This window comes from Microcaecilia unicolor, chromosome 3 (genome assembly GCF_901765095.1).
Source record: "Microcaecilia unicolor chromosome 3, aMicUni1.1, whole genome shotgun sequence".
Lineage (NCBI taxonomy): Eukaryota > Metazoa > Chordata > Amphibia > Gymnophiona > Siphonopidae > Microcaecilia > Microcaecilia unicolor.
In genome coordinates, this window is record NC_044033.1 from 236,336,271 (window position 1) to 236,351,049 (window position 14,779).

A 14,779-nucleotide genomic window follows, 5' to 3' on the forward strand; every position below is an offset into this window, starting at 1 on the left:
AGAACAACAAGTGAAGGTAGACTGAGGAGGAAGGAGGGAGGGATGAGAGATGCCGCACCAGGTTGGGGGGGGGGAGGAGGAGGTCTGGAAAGAGAGATGCCGCATTGGGTCGGGGGGGGGGGGGGTGGAAGGAGAGATGACTGACTGGAAAGGCACTCTTTGAGCCAGCTAGAGGGATAAGTACCTACAGGGCAGCAGGCCGGCCTGAGAGCAGGTTCTTCTGCTGCGGGCAATTCAAATTCTATTTTGCTATTATTCGCTGGCCGTGATGCCACTCCTTGAAAGCTGCTACCTTAGGCCTCTGCCTCAGTTGGCCTAATTATAGAGCTGCACCTGCATACGTTTTACAGCTATACAGCAAGACTAAAATACAAACCACCAACGTTTACTTCCACTTTTAGACCGAGAAAGAAGAGAAGCAGGTTTAAGGTGAAAACATTTATGTTTATGCTGTAAAACTTAGTTGAAAACAGTGTTCATCCTTGTGTTCATAATGTTCTGTTAGAAAACATTTAGATGGACAAATTAATATTTCCAGTTTTATATTTCAGAACTTCTACATTAGGGAGGAGTCGGAGATTCAACATATCTTGTGGTTTCTGCACTTCCTGAGACTGAAGAGAGACTTTTGCTGAGAAGACTGAACATGAGGTACAATAAACTCTCCAAACACCTCTGGTAAACTTCACTGCCCTCCTCTGAACCTCTCAGTAGAGTTACAAAAGGGGAGTGAGGGGAGTTTTGCCACTTAGAGTGACTGGGTGTGTACTGCGTGTGGGATACGAGACAATGTGCAGGATAAAGAGACCATCTTCTTTCCATATTTCAGAAATAAATCCGCAAGATATGTGTAACTGTAGCTCTACAGGGAACCTTCCCCTAAATATAGAATAGAAGTGAGATGGTGGTGCTGCAGGACTGTGTTATTTTCACAAAATTTCTCAAAAGTAAATTCTAACATAAACCTTATTTTATAAAACCAAGTATACCCAGAGCAAAACATTTGAACATTTGACCACACCATTCTGGTACTGAAAGATACATGGTCAGATTTCAGTTATGGGCACCTATAGAAAAAGCAGGGGGGTGGATGATCCCTCCTGAAATCACTAGAAATGGTATCTTTGCCCTCTTGCATCACCCTTGCCCGGATCCTCCCTTGTGCCCTCTTACTTCCACTGCTGTAACCTTACTTAGCCCTGCAGCTGGAGCATTGCTTCTTTAAGTAATTTCCAGTGCCGACTCTTACAGCACTTGTGCACTAACAGGCCCTGCAGTGTCCCACCTTCTCTGACACAAGCTTTCTGTCACTATAAAAACCTATGCAAGGGGGAGGGCATCACAAGGTTTATCAATACATAATTTTTTTTTATTACATTTGTACCCCGCGCTTTCCCACTCATGGCAGGCTCAATGCGGCTTACGTGGGGTAATGGAGGGTTAAGTGACTTGCCCAGAGTCACAAGGAGCTGCCTGTGCCTGAAGTGGGAATTGAACTCAGTCCCTCAGTTCCCCAGGACCAAAGTCCACCACCCTAACCACTAGGCCACTCCTCCACTCCTAAAAGGTCCCATGCTAAAGACTTACAGAAAAGGTGCTGTTGTATTTGCGGGGTGATCTAAGACTCAGCTGTGACTGGCACTTCTGTCCCTGAGCCTCAACTTCTCTTGATGTCAGTGTAACAATTTCACTGTATTGTAGGTAATACGATTGTATTATTTTCAGAGGTCCTAGAGATGGATTTTCCTGAAATATCTGGGAGAAGAGCTCTCTTCTCTCTCCTCAGCTTTATCCTTCTGTTGACTTGTCTTCATTTCCAGATTGCAAATGCAGGTGAGTCACTCCAACATTTTGTGGGCTTTTCATCTCAGGAAAATTGCAGAATGTATATTCTGGTGCAAATCAGTGGCTTCTTTTCTCATGTGACATTTGTTTGTGTGCTTCTCCTTGAATAGTACTGAAGTAAAATGTATGTTCATTCACTCACACCTGGTGTTTGTGTGAGTTGAATTTTGTGGGAAAATAACCCTCTATAATCTTTTTAAGCATTGCCATACTGGGACAGACTGAAGGTCCATCAAGCCCAGCATCCTGTTTCCAACAGTGGCCAATCCAGGTCACAAATACCTGTCAAGATCCCCAAAAAGTTCAATACATTTTATGCTGCTTATCCTAGAAATTCATACAATAAAATGTTACATGAGCAAACTGATATGCTAATTAATGTCTTTCCATTTGTTGATCATATAATTTGCAGAACGCTTTAAAGTCATTGGCCCTGATCAGCCAGTGGTTGCTGTTCTGGGTGAAGATGCCGTGTTACCATGCCACCTCTCCCTAGGCTTCGGTTCTGAAAACATGCAGGTGAGGTGGTTCCGAAATGGCTTTGATGCTATTGTACACCTGTATAAGAATGGAAAGGATCAGAAATGGGAACAGATTCCAAAATACAGAGGCAGGACGGAGTGATCAGAAAATCATATCTCCAATGCAAGCATGTCACTGAGGATACACAATATTGGACTTGATGATGAAGGAAGTTACACATGTTTTGTTCGGTTTGATCCTTACTATGAAGAAATAACACTGGAACTGAAAGTAGCCAGTAAGTGAAGGTTTTCCATCTTCTCCATCTTTCTGACTTCCATCTTTCCTCTGTTTATTCAAACATTGACTGAAAACATAAGAAGCCTCTTTATTGCAGGAGACACAACACTGCAGTGGTGTACCTATCTTGGTTGCCACCCAGTTTGGGTCACCGCTGCACCCTCCCCCCCACCGGTGCATTACCCACCCCGAAGCACATCACTCCTCCCACCATGAGGTGCATCATTCCTCCCTCCAAAGTGTATCCACTATCCCCCCCCCCCCCCCCCCGATATGCATCACCCCACCACCCTTCCAAGTTCCTCCTAGCAAGCGGGTGCATGGAGCAGTCATGCGACTGTCAGCTCTGCTGTTCCTCTGCCCTGGAAATGTCAGAGAGGACAGGGGACCGGCAAAGCTGACAGCTGTGCGACTGCTCCGTGCACCCCCCTTGTTGCATGCACACGGGGCGGACCGCCTCCACTGCCCCAACCGTGGTACGCTACTGCAACATTGCCATATGTTGGATACACTGCAGGACTTGCTGATGTTACAGACATACTGGTAATGAAATGGGCAAAGAAGTGATGAAGTGTAGATGGTGATCTCGGGGTACAAGACCCCAGTAGGTACAATAAAACTCTGAACAGCATCATACTTCTAATACTGACCAGGAATCTTCCCCCCAATTCTCTAAATGGCGCTCAAAAATGTGTGTACAATGTTCGTTCAACTGAGAGAGAGAAAGAGAGACAAATCACTGCTAGTATCTGTACTGTGCACGTTTTAAAAATATTATATACAACACACCCGGTACTGATATATATAACAGAGACAGTCTCTTTCCAGTGCCTAATATTAACCCCAGCACATGGCTTCCTACACATAGAGCCTAACATACACAATTTCAGATGGATATGCAGAGGGAGTGCCTGCCTTTGATAGACCAATCACTGTTCCTTTCCTTTCTCAATTTTTAAACCTTACTTATGTTCAGAAAACGTCTGAAGCAAAGCAAATGCCTCGTAATCAAACTGTCCCTATGAAATCCAATAGAACAATGAAAGCAAAATGTCTATTGAATTGCTTAAGCTTTCAGTTTTATAATGTCATCATCGTTCATGAGGATTTAGAAGTGACACTGGGATAGGTTTCTTGGACTGCTTATCAATAAGTTTCAACATGAGCGGTCGTCACTCCTGTTTCTTCTTTGCTCCACCCATCATATGCCACTATCAGAAAATGAATTTCTAATATTCTGACAGACTGACGTTATTTACCTTTAGGTCTGGGCAGAGGTCCATCCATCTCTGTGACTGACTATCAGGACAGAGGAATAAGGGTCTTGTGTGAATCTGCAGGATGGTATCCAGAGCCTGAAGTGACCTGGAGACAGAAAAATGGACAGAGTCTGATACCAGCAACTGAAACAGAAACACAAAACCAGAGTGGCTTGTTTAACATCAGAACTTTCCTTCTCATGAGAACAAATAATTATGGCATCATTTCCTGTCATATCAGAAATACCGTCCTTAACCAAGAGAGAGAATTGGTGATTTCTATAGCAGGTCAGTTACAGTCAGAGGGAGAAACATCTGTAATATAAAGTGTTCCTGTGACTGAGATCTGTTTTATATCATGAAACTAGCAGTTAACATGTCTTTCCCCTCGCAAGATGAACATTTTTGTGTTTTATTCCTCTGGTGTTTTTTTTTTATTATTATATATTATATGTGATGTCCTAGAATAATTAAAGTTCACAATAATTTTATTTCTTTTTCAGAGGCATTTTTCCAGCGAGTTTCTCGTTGGATAGTCTCTCTCTCCATCCTTCTGATACCTGTGGTGCTCTCGTTCAGTTTGTTGGTTGTATTGGTTACTAATCGCTTGAAAATGAGACAACAACAGAAAGGTAAAATATTCCTCCACCCCCACTCCTGAACTCTGTCAGTGCCTCAGGAGACTCACAGGATGAGGGGAGGGGGGGGGGGGGAGGGTGATGGCAGGATGCCTGGAGCAACTGAATGGGAAAGTCCCTGAACTAACAGCTCTGAGAGCCAAGAGAGAGCATTAGCTGAGGCCTGGTGTTTTCTTCAAGTGTACATTTATACAGTCTAATACTTTGTCAAGGCCCATGGGCGTAGTTTGACTGTTTCATTTGGGGGGGCAGAGGATGGGGCAGGGCATATTAGCATATTCATTTGCATATATATATGAATATGCTAATATGGAGGAATGAAGGAAGGGAGAAAGAACTGGCTTTTCTGGGAATAACCATAATGAATATGTATACATATATATTATGGTTATTCCCAAAAAATCCAGCTCTTTCTCCCTTCCTTCCTTCCTTCCTTCTTTCCTCCTTACCCAGCATTCCCTCTTCCTCTCTAGTAGTATTTCCCCATCCCCTTTCCCATACCCCCCCTTTCCCATACCATGCCAGTGTAGACCTTAGAAATGCATAAGCTCTATATGTAGATACTTCAAGAGGTAGTGTGTCATGATTTAGGCTCTATACCTTCTGATGTTTTGGTGCCATCTCAGTAAGGCCAACACAATCTCTCCAGTGCAAAAACACTATACACAAACTTGTGCAAAAACCCACTCATAACCTTACCAAACCATAACAGACCTAATTCCAAGGACACGATGAGCTACAACCTTATGCGTGGAAAGGCAGCACTGTAATTACACCGGGCTCTAAAACACGAGTACACTACCTAATGAAAAAACAAAACAAAAAGGGCTGCAAATACTACACACTAGCAGAATACTGCACCTTGATCACACATGAAAAACACATGACACAACAGATATGAAGGCAAAATACTGAACTGGAAAGTTACCTCAAGAAGTCAGACTAAGCATGCAGCAATACTAGAAAAATTGAAACTTACATGCAAAATATCACAGACGCACATTTCCAAAAGCTGACATATTCCATTTAATAAATTCTGAATAAAATACTTTTTTCTACCTTTGTTGTCTGATCATTTAGTTTTTCTGGTCCCAGTGTCTTCTGTTTTATGCAGTGTCTTCTTTCCATTTGATATTTTTTCTCTCACCATGTCCACCATCCTCCTGTGTCCTTATGTGTCCTGTCTACCATCTGTAGCCCTGTCCATATCCTTTCTCCAGTTTCAGCATCTGCCTTCAAAGGATTCCGATCCAGCCCTTAAATTCAGCAATTTTCCATCCATCCATATCCAGCATTTCTCCTCACTCCCCTCCATCCATGTGCATCTACTTTCCTCCTCTCCCCTACATCCATGTCCAGCATTACGCCACTCTTCCTTCCCCTCCATCCATGTGCATCTCCTTCCTTTGTCTTTCCTTCACTCCATTCTTGCCCAACATTTCTCCTCTCTCCCCTGCCCTCCCTTCCATGTCCAGCAATTTATCCTCTCTCCCTGGGCCCTGCCCTCCCATCCTTGTCCATCGATGTGCCTCTCTCCCCTTCCCTCCGCCATCTATCCATATCCAGCAATTCTCCTTCCTCTCCTCCATGTCCAGCAATTAATCCTCTCTCCCTGGGCCCTGCCCTCCCATCCATGTCCATCCTTGTTCCTCTCTCCCCTTCCCTCCTCCATCTATCCATATCCAGGTAGTGTATTGGTGTTTTAGAGCCTGGTGTAATTAGTGCTGTTTATGGTTTGTTAAGGTTATGAGTGTGTTTTTGCACAAGTTTGTGTATAGTGTTTTGCAGTGGAGAGATTGTGTGTCCGCACCTCTGACCCCCCGGGGTTAAGAGAATTGGAACTACTAATTATAGTGGACTTGAACTGAATAATTTCTGGGGAGGGGGGGTTTCATGATAGCATTGTGCTTATTATTTTAATCAGTTTTTCTATGCAAGTTTAGCTTCATTTGTCGTTATTTGAAATTTCATAAATAAAGCATTTTCTAAAAATTGAATAATCTTATCAATGGGCTGGAGCTGGGGTGGGGGCGGGGCTAGGATGGGGCCCCACCAAATTGGTCTGCACAGAGCCCCGCACTTGCTAAGACCGGCCTTGTGCATGGTGATCAGAGGGTGACAGAGCAGTGGAATTTCATGGTTTATAATGGGCTAGAAAACCCAGATCTTTCTTAAGTCCTGTCTGGTGGGTGTCAAAATATTTAATCATTTTGACTTCAAAGGTCTTGCTTTCCTGTATTGTTTTAGTTTCCTTTTAGTATTCTCACCATAAAATCATTGGTACAGTGTTCTGGTTTTGTAAAATGCTGTCCCACAGAGGTAACATCCTGGTTGGCACTGGCATTTTTCATATGATATCTATGGAAATTAATTCTCTTCTTCAGCATTTGGCTTGTTTCTCCAATAAAGCATCCTTCGTCACATTTTGCAGCTGGATATATTGCAGGGATGTGTGCCATTCTCTTCTTTTTGGGTCTCTGTTGAGAGCTTGCAATATATCCAGCTGCAAACTATGCCAAAACATTTCACAAGACCCCATAGTCATTCACAAAGGAAAAGTATTCAACATAAGGAATCCTTCACATTCTCACCTTCCAATGTAGTATATGTCATCCAGTGTAGAAAAATGTGACGAAGAGTAATTTAGTGCTAGGGGTCAAGCTGCCATATAAGGGCCTTTGCTAGCTGCCCTTATATGGCAGCATGAAGCCTAGCAGTAGTATCGCGAGACTACCACTAGTGGTCACCAGTGCCATTTTGAATCCGGTGCCGGCAAGGGGAAGGAGTGATTGGGGATTACTAAAAGTAGGCCTTGGGGGTACCCTATGGGAGAGAAAGTACCTGCATATAATGTGTACAGTGCTGCATATATCAAGTAGTGCTATAGAAATAGAAGTTGTAGTGGCAGGGGCATCAGGAGGGGACTTGTAATCAGGGGTATTGGGAGCAAAGGTACTTGGGACAGGGGGATATGATTGAGGAGATCTTTGGGTGTAGAATATGATTTGGGGGCATTGGTGGACAAGGGGAGGAAGTTTTGCAGCCTGATGCTCATGGACAGGAAAAACAATGCTAACTTTTTCCTGGCATTATTTTTCCAAGAATAATGCAGCTTGCAGTAATGAGATATTTTGCATGCAATTCCATGCTTTGCATCTCCTTACTATGTAACTTATTTTAATATGCATTATGATCATATAACACACTTAATTGTCCTTTAACATGCATTAAGAAGCAAATAATGCATATTAGGGAATGTAACCCACCTTAATATCTACCTCTGTCTCCATCCCATGAGACCCAGGAATGGTTCACCTGTTAATGTCAATGGCTTTATGTAGTAGCACTGACTTTTCCCTTTTTTGTTTTCTTGTAGCAAAACTTTCTATACTTGTTGGTGAGTAATTTTCTAATTATTTACTGTGGCTGAAACTATTTAGTCCTTAACTCAATCATTAGATATAGATACAGTAGCTGTGTGGCTGGTGGGTACGGGATTTGCTTGCTAACTTGCCTGCCTGATGTGAAGCTGGTGGACCTCATCTGTCACTTAGATCAGCTTCTAAAGAGTGCTGGCAGGGAGCTGACACCAATGGCACAGGAAGATACAGGAGGGAGGATCTGAAAGGCACATTAATCGTGGGGTGAAAACAGAGATACACAAAGAACCAGAGGCGTAGTCAGACTTGGTATTTTGGATGGGCCCTTCCACTTACACGTGGCCCCCCCCCCCCCCCCCAACCATACACCACAAATATCTTCCTGGAACTATTTTTTAAGAACACAAGAGGGTTTTTTTTCACCTACCCTACATCTTCTCCCTCTCCTCTGCGGCTTCCCGGCACCTGCGCTCCTGTCTCTGAACTCCTTCCCTCCCCTATGTCGGTATAGGAGTCCTTGGCGCCTGCAGTGATTCATTCTCGCTGCTTGCACCGGCCCCACAGACTTCCATCTGCCATGCCCCGCCTTCGCTGACATCATTGCTGTTTCCTGTCTGGTGGAACACGGCAGATGGAAGCCTGCTCGGCCGGAGCAAGCAGCGAGAATGAATTGCTGCAGGTGGTAAGGACACCTGTACCAACACTGGGGAGGGAAAAGGTTCAGAGACCAGAGTGCTGATGACAGTATGCCATGGAGGACAGGGGGGAAGACAGCAGTATGGTGCTGCAGCTTGGTGGGCCTGAGCCAAGATTGGGTGGGCAGTCATTTGTGGGGAATAAGCTAATCAAATTAATGTTAATGTTTCTGCATTCGCTGATTCTTCACACGTTTATTCTCTTGTAGAAATGCTTACTGCAGATAAAAGTAAGTAGTTTTCCATTTATTTTCTGTGGCTGAAACAGCTTCTGTTATTATTTCCTGTTTATAAATGTCTATCAAATGTCTCCTATCTGGTGTAGGGGGTGCTGGTGTGACCTCTGGAGTTCAAGTAGAGTGATTTTGTTAGGTAATTCTTATACTGACCCAGTTAAATTATCCTTACTGCAGAGAGTCCAACTCTGCTTCTGCCGGGGAACAAATGTCACATTTCCAGCTCTTTGTATTCCATTGACCTTTTAACCAGCGTAGCTGGGAAACATAGTCAATGGGGACAGTGGGAGAGGTAGTGTGGCTTCTGTACCCACTTTCCTGGGTAATCTGGGAAACTACAGACTGATGATCCTGATGGCAGTGTCAGGCTAAATGACTGAAACTATTATGAAGAGAAAATTACTGGAATACATAGATAGTCATGGTCTACTGGGACAAAGCCAACATGGAGTTAGAGAAGGAAAGTCTTGGCTTACCAATCTGCTAGGTTTGACTAAACATGTGGATAAGTGTGAGCTGGTTGATGAGGAGGCAGATTTTAGAAAGGATATGCACAGGTAAATCCAAACACCCAACTGGGTGGCCAACTGGGTGGCCAACTGGATTAGCTCCTATTGTCAGCAAACAGACATACAGTACCCGTTTCATAAGTCATTAGTTACACCAGCTCCATGCAAAAGCAAACTCCATTGCCAACTTATAGTTGGCCTCTAATGGAGGGGAGGAGTAGCCTAATGGTTAGTTCAATTGCCTGCAAACCTGAGGAACTGAATTCAATTCCCTCCTCCAGCTCTGGCCAAGTTGCTTAACATTCCATTGCTCAGGTACAAAAACTTAGATTGTGACCCCTCTAGGGACAGAGAAAGTATCTGCATATAGTAAAAATGTAAACCACTTTGGTTGTACCACAGAAAGAAGTATATCGGATCTATGACACTTAATCCTTTGAAACGCAGAGAGCTACAACATAGTGTTCTGTCCTCATCTTTAGCAAGCACTGCTCTCTGTAATCTCCAGAGTGCCTTTGGGTAGTCATCAAGATAGAATTTTAAAGACTGGTGGGGAAGAGTCTGCTGTCATGGTACATGTAAATACCAAAGACATAGAAAGGTGCAAAACGTTGGTTCTGGAAGTTAGATTATTTGTGAGGAGACAGCTTAGATACATGGTGAATGCATTTCATCTCTGAGGAGTAAATTCTGGAGGAGTTTTCAGATCCTTCTTAATATCACTGTCTTTGCGAACGGTTTGATACTAAATGTGGATAAATCAAGAGCATGCTGGCTAACTGGTCACCTAGTAAGTCCATCGGTCATTCCGCAATTTTTGGAAGGTAGGATTAAGCTGTGTGATTCTTTTCATTATTTGGGGGTTATTTTGGACTCCCAGTTGAGATTCGAACAACAGCTTTCAAGGGAGGTTCAGTCTGGCATTTATGCTTTATGGAAATTTAGGTTAGCCAGCTCAAATTTGATAATGCTACTCTTCATGTTTTTCTGCATGCATTGGTTATTTCAGAGTTAGACTACGGGAACATGGTCTATCTGCAATTTGCTTGTTACTTACTGAAATGGTTGTGAACATTGCAAAATTCCAGTATTAGGTTGTTCGGAGGGGTTGGTTGGAGAGCGCATGTTACACCTCTTTATGTCCATTACCATTGGCTGCCTGTGGAGTTTAGGCCATTATATAAAATTCTGCTTTTGACTCCTAAGGCTCTGCATGGAGGTAAACCAGCTTATTTGGCTTCCTTATTGCGGTCTCATTGTCCTTCCTGGGCCTTATGGTCAGCTAATACTGCCCTGTTGGCCCTTCCCAATACACAACAGGCCCACCTCCCTGTCACTCGAGGCAGCACCTTTTTTTGGCAGACCCCACATTTATGGAATCAACTTCCCCAAGATTTGTGAGAGGAATTCTCACTAGAGAATTTAAGACAAACTTAAGACTCAATTTTTCCTCCAGGCATTTGGTGCCGGTGGTTTCTAGGGGTTGGCAAGAAACAGTGACCTGAATACTGTAAGGATTGGCTGATGGTGTTTGATGCAATATTAGAGGATGGTTATATCTGAGTGTTTGGTTTGCATATATCTTTCCTTTACATATTGGCGTTATTCTCTTTTCTTGTTTTTGTTGTACACCATTCTGGCCATTTTTGAAGAGTGGTATATCAAATACTGTAAGCTATTAAACTATTATTTACTAATTCTCTCTTCTTTTCTTCTAGAAAATCTTTCTGCAAATGTTGGTAAGTAATTGTATAATTATTTATTGTGTCTGAAATTATTCCACTTTCTAGGTCAATCAGTAGAAATGTAAGTAGCTGGGTCATTGGCGGGCATGACGATTGTCTGTCTAGTGTTGAAGCAGTGGCATAGCCAGACCTGACGTTTTGGCTGGGCCCAGAGCTAATATGGGTGGGCACTATATATATATATATATATATATATATATATATATATATATATAGGTGGGCACTATCTATCTATATCTATCTATCTATATATATATGTATATATATATGTAGTGTTTCTTGGGACATTACAAAATAATGCCTTAGAATTCTCTTTGTGATGGATTTCTAAGTATTCTACCCAACAGCTGCCCTGCATCAACATAAACCACATACTTACTGGGTGGGGATGGGCTCCTCATTGCCTAGGCCAGGGCAAAAGAGATACTAAATCCATCTTTTTTTTTTTTTTTTTTGCCCTAGGCAGTGAACAGTCTACCCCCTCCCACCATGGCCTATCCAGTAGCCCACCACCAGACCAGAGCCATCATTTTGATTACAAGAGTAATCAAAACGCTGGCTGGTCACGGTGGTGGGCTTCTGGGTGGGGGTGGGCTCTTCACTGCCTAGGGCAAAAAAAGGTATATTTTAAATATATATTTTTTTGTCCTAGGCACTGGCAGTGAAGTGCTTACCCCACCCAGAAATTCCCAACAATAAGTTTTAATAGTGCCCAGCTAGCTTAATTTTTAAAAAATTACATGATGATGTTAAAAAATATATATGTATTTAAAATTTTATTATCTGGTCCTGTGGTGCTGGGCAGCTGCTTGCTGATCTGTATCTCCAACCTTTTCTCGCAGTAGTCAACCCTGGCAGCAACTCTCCTCTCTCCCCTGCCCTCACCCATCCATATCCAGCAACTCTCCTCTCTCCCCTGCCCTCACCCATCCATATCCAGCAACTCTCCTCTCTCCCCTGCCCTCCCCTGCATCCATGTCCAGCAACTCTCCTCTCTCCCCTGCCCTCACCCATCCATATCCAGCAACTCTCCTCTCTCCCCTGCCCTCCCCTGCATCCATGTCCAGCAACTCTCCTCTCTCCCCTGCATCCATGTCCAGCAACTCTCCTCTCTTCCCTGCCCTCCCCTCCAACCCATGTAAAGCAACTCTCCTCTCTCCCCTGCATCCATTTCCAGCAACTCTCCTCTCTTCCCTGCCCTCCCCTCCATCCATATCTAGCAATTCTCCTCTCTCCCCTGCCCTCCCCTCCATCCATGTCCAACAACTCTCCTCTCTCCCCTGCCCTCCCCTCCATCCATGTCCAGCAACTCTCCTCTCTCCCCTGCCCTTCCCTCCTTCCATCCAGCAACTCTCTTCTCTCCCCTGCCCTTCCCTCACTCCATGTCCAACAACTCTCCTCTCTCCCCTGCCCTCCCCTCCATCCATGTCCAGCAACTCTCCTCTCTCCCCCCTGCCCTCCCCTCCATCCATGTTCAGCAACTCTCCTCTCTCCCCCCTGCCCTCCCCTCCATCCATATCCAGCAATTCTCCTCTCTCCCCTGCCCTGCCCTCCATCCATATCCAGCAACTCTCCTCTCTCCCTACACTACCCTGCATCCATGTCCAGCAACTCTCCTCTCTCCCCTGCCCTGCCCTCCCATCCATGTCCAGCAACTCTCCTCTCTCCCCTGCCCTGCCCTCCATCCATGTCTAGCAACTCTCCTCTCTCCCCTGCCCTGCCCTCCATCCATATCCAGCAACTCTCCTCTCTCCCCCTGCCCTCCCCTCCATCCATATCCAGCAACTCTCCTCTCTCCCCTGCCCTTCCCTCCATCCATATCCAGCAACTCTCCTCTCTCCCCTACACTACCCTGCATCCATGTCCAGCAACTCTCCTCTCTCCCCTGCCCTTCCCTCCATCCATATCCAACAACTCTCCTCTCTCCACTGCCTTCCCCTCCATCCATGTCCAGCAACTCTCCTCTCTCCCCTGCCTTCCCCTCCATCCATGTCCAGCAACTCTCCTCTCTCCCCTGCCTTCCCCTCCATCCATGTCCAGCAACTCTCCTCTCTCCCCTGCCCTCCTCTCCTATCCAATCCATGTCCAAAATGTTTATCCTCTCTCCCCTGTCCTCCCCTTCCATCCATGTCCAGCGATTCTCCTCTGCTCTCTCCCCTCTCCCTTCCCCTCCTCGCCACTCCATGTCCAGCGATTCTCCTCTCCCCTCCTGCTCCCTTCCATGTCCACTGACTCACCCCAGCCCCACCTGCCCGCCCTCACCTGCTCGCTCACTCCGTTCGTGCACCCGGCTCTGCTCCCTGCGTTACAAAACTTTCGTTTACTGTAGTCACGGTGAACCGGCAGTGAAGGCAGCAGGCAGGCAGGCAGGCTCGCCTCCTCGTTGCTCGCTTCCCTTCCCTTTTAGCACGTCCCGCCCTTCTCTGATGTAATTTCCTTTCCGCGAGGGCGGGACATGCTGAGTGGGAAGGGAAGCGAAGCGAGCGACGAGGAGGTGAGCCTGCCTGCCTGCTGCCTTCACTGCGAGGTTCGCCGCGACTTCGGGTAAACAAAAGTTTTGTAAGACAGAGAGCACAGCTGGGTGCACGAACGGAAGGGCGCGGGCAAGTGAGCCGGATCGCACAAAAAAGGTGATGGTACGCTTGTACTGGCGCGTACCGTCACAAAAAAAGCACTGGATGTGGGAACCGCGCTTGGGTGGGCAGGCCCTGAGCCGAGATTGGATGGGCCTGGGCCCGCCCGTAGCTACGCCCCTGTGTTGAAGGTGATGATCTCATGTGTTACCTAGATAAGATCCTAAGGACTAGTGGGGAGGAGTCTGCTGGTGTGGTACATATGGGCACCAATGACATAGGAAGATGCGGTAAGATCTGGAAGCCAAATTGCAGAGAAAGGACCAAGGTACAAGGTGAATGCATTTTGTCCCTGGGGAGTAAGTACCAAAGGAATATTCTAAACCCCTGTTTGTGTGCACTGATTTTTTCCTCTTTTGTTTTCTTGTAGAAAAGCTTTCTGCTGATAACGGTGAGTAATTTTATAATTATTTACTGTGATTGAAACTATTCCAGTTCCTGAGTCAATTGTTAGAAATGTTGATAGCTGGGTGGATGGTGAATGTGAAGAGTACTTGAAGGGCAATTGTATAACACAGGCACCTACACACACACACACCTGGCATATATCTGCACACATATGTGTGTATGTGCCAAAATTCCACCTAAATGCTATTCTGTAAATATGAACTTATCTTGCATAATGAATATTTGCAGGGTTGGTATACACAGGGGCACAGGATGGACAGAGCGTGTGCAGGAGTCATACTTACATGTGTATCTTATAAAATGCTATAAAATATAGAAACATGAGGGCAGATAAAGGCCATATGACCCATGCAGTCTGCCCATCCTCAGTAACCCCCAATTCTACCTGTAGCCGCTAACCGGCTATATCAGGTGACATAGCCAGTTGGGTGCAGATATTTAGCACCAAACCAGCTATGTTGAGCGGTCAAAATAGGCCACTTAAATATCAAGCCTATCTTTGACTGCTAAAATGTTAACTGGTAGTGCTGAATATCGGCATAGCTGGTTAACATTTTAGCACCAAATAATTCCTGGATATTCAGTGCCGGTCACTAGAAACAGCCCAGCATTGAATATCAGGGCTCAGCTGGGTGGCTGGTGGGTGTGAAGATCACTTGGTGATTTGCC

The 14,779-nt window shown here is 45.1% G+C and overlaps 1 pseudogene; it reads left to right on the forward strand.

Moving 5' to 3' along the window:
• The window catches only part of LOC115464458, an 86,044-nt pseudogene that overhangs the window by 32,541 nt on the left and 38,724 nt on the right, over positions 1–14,779 (forward strand).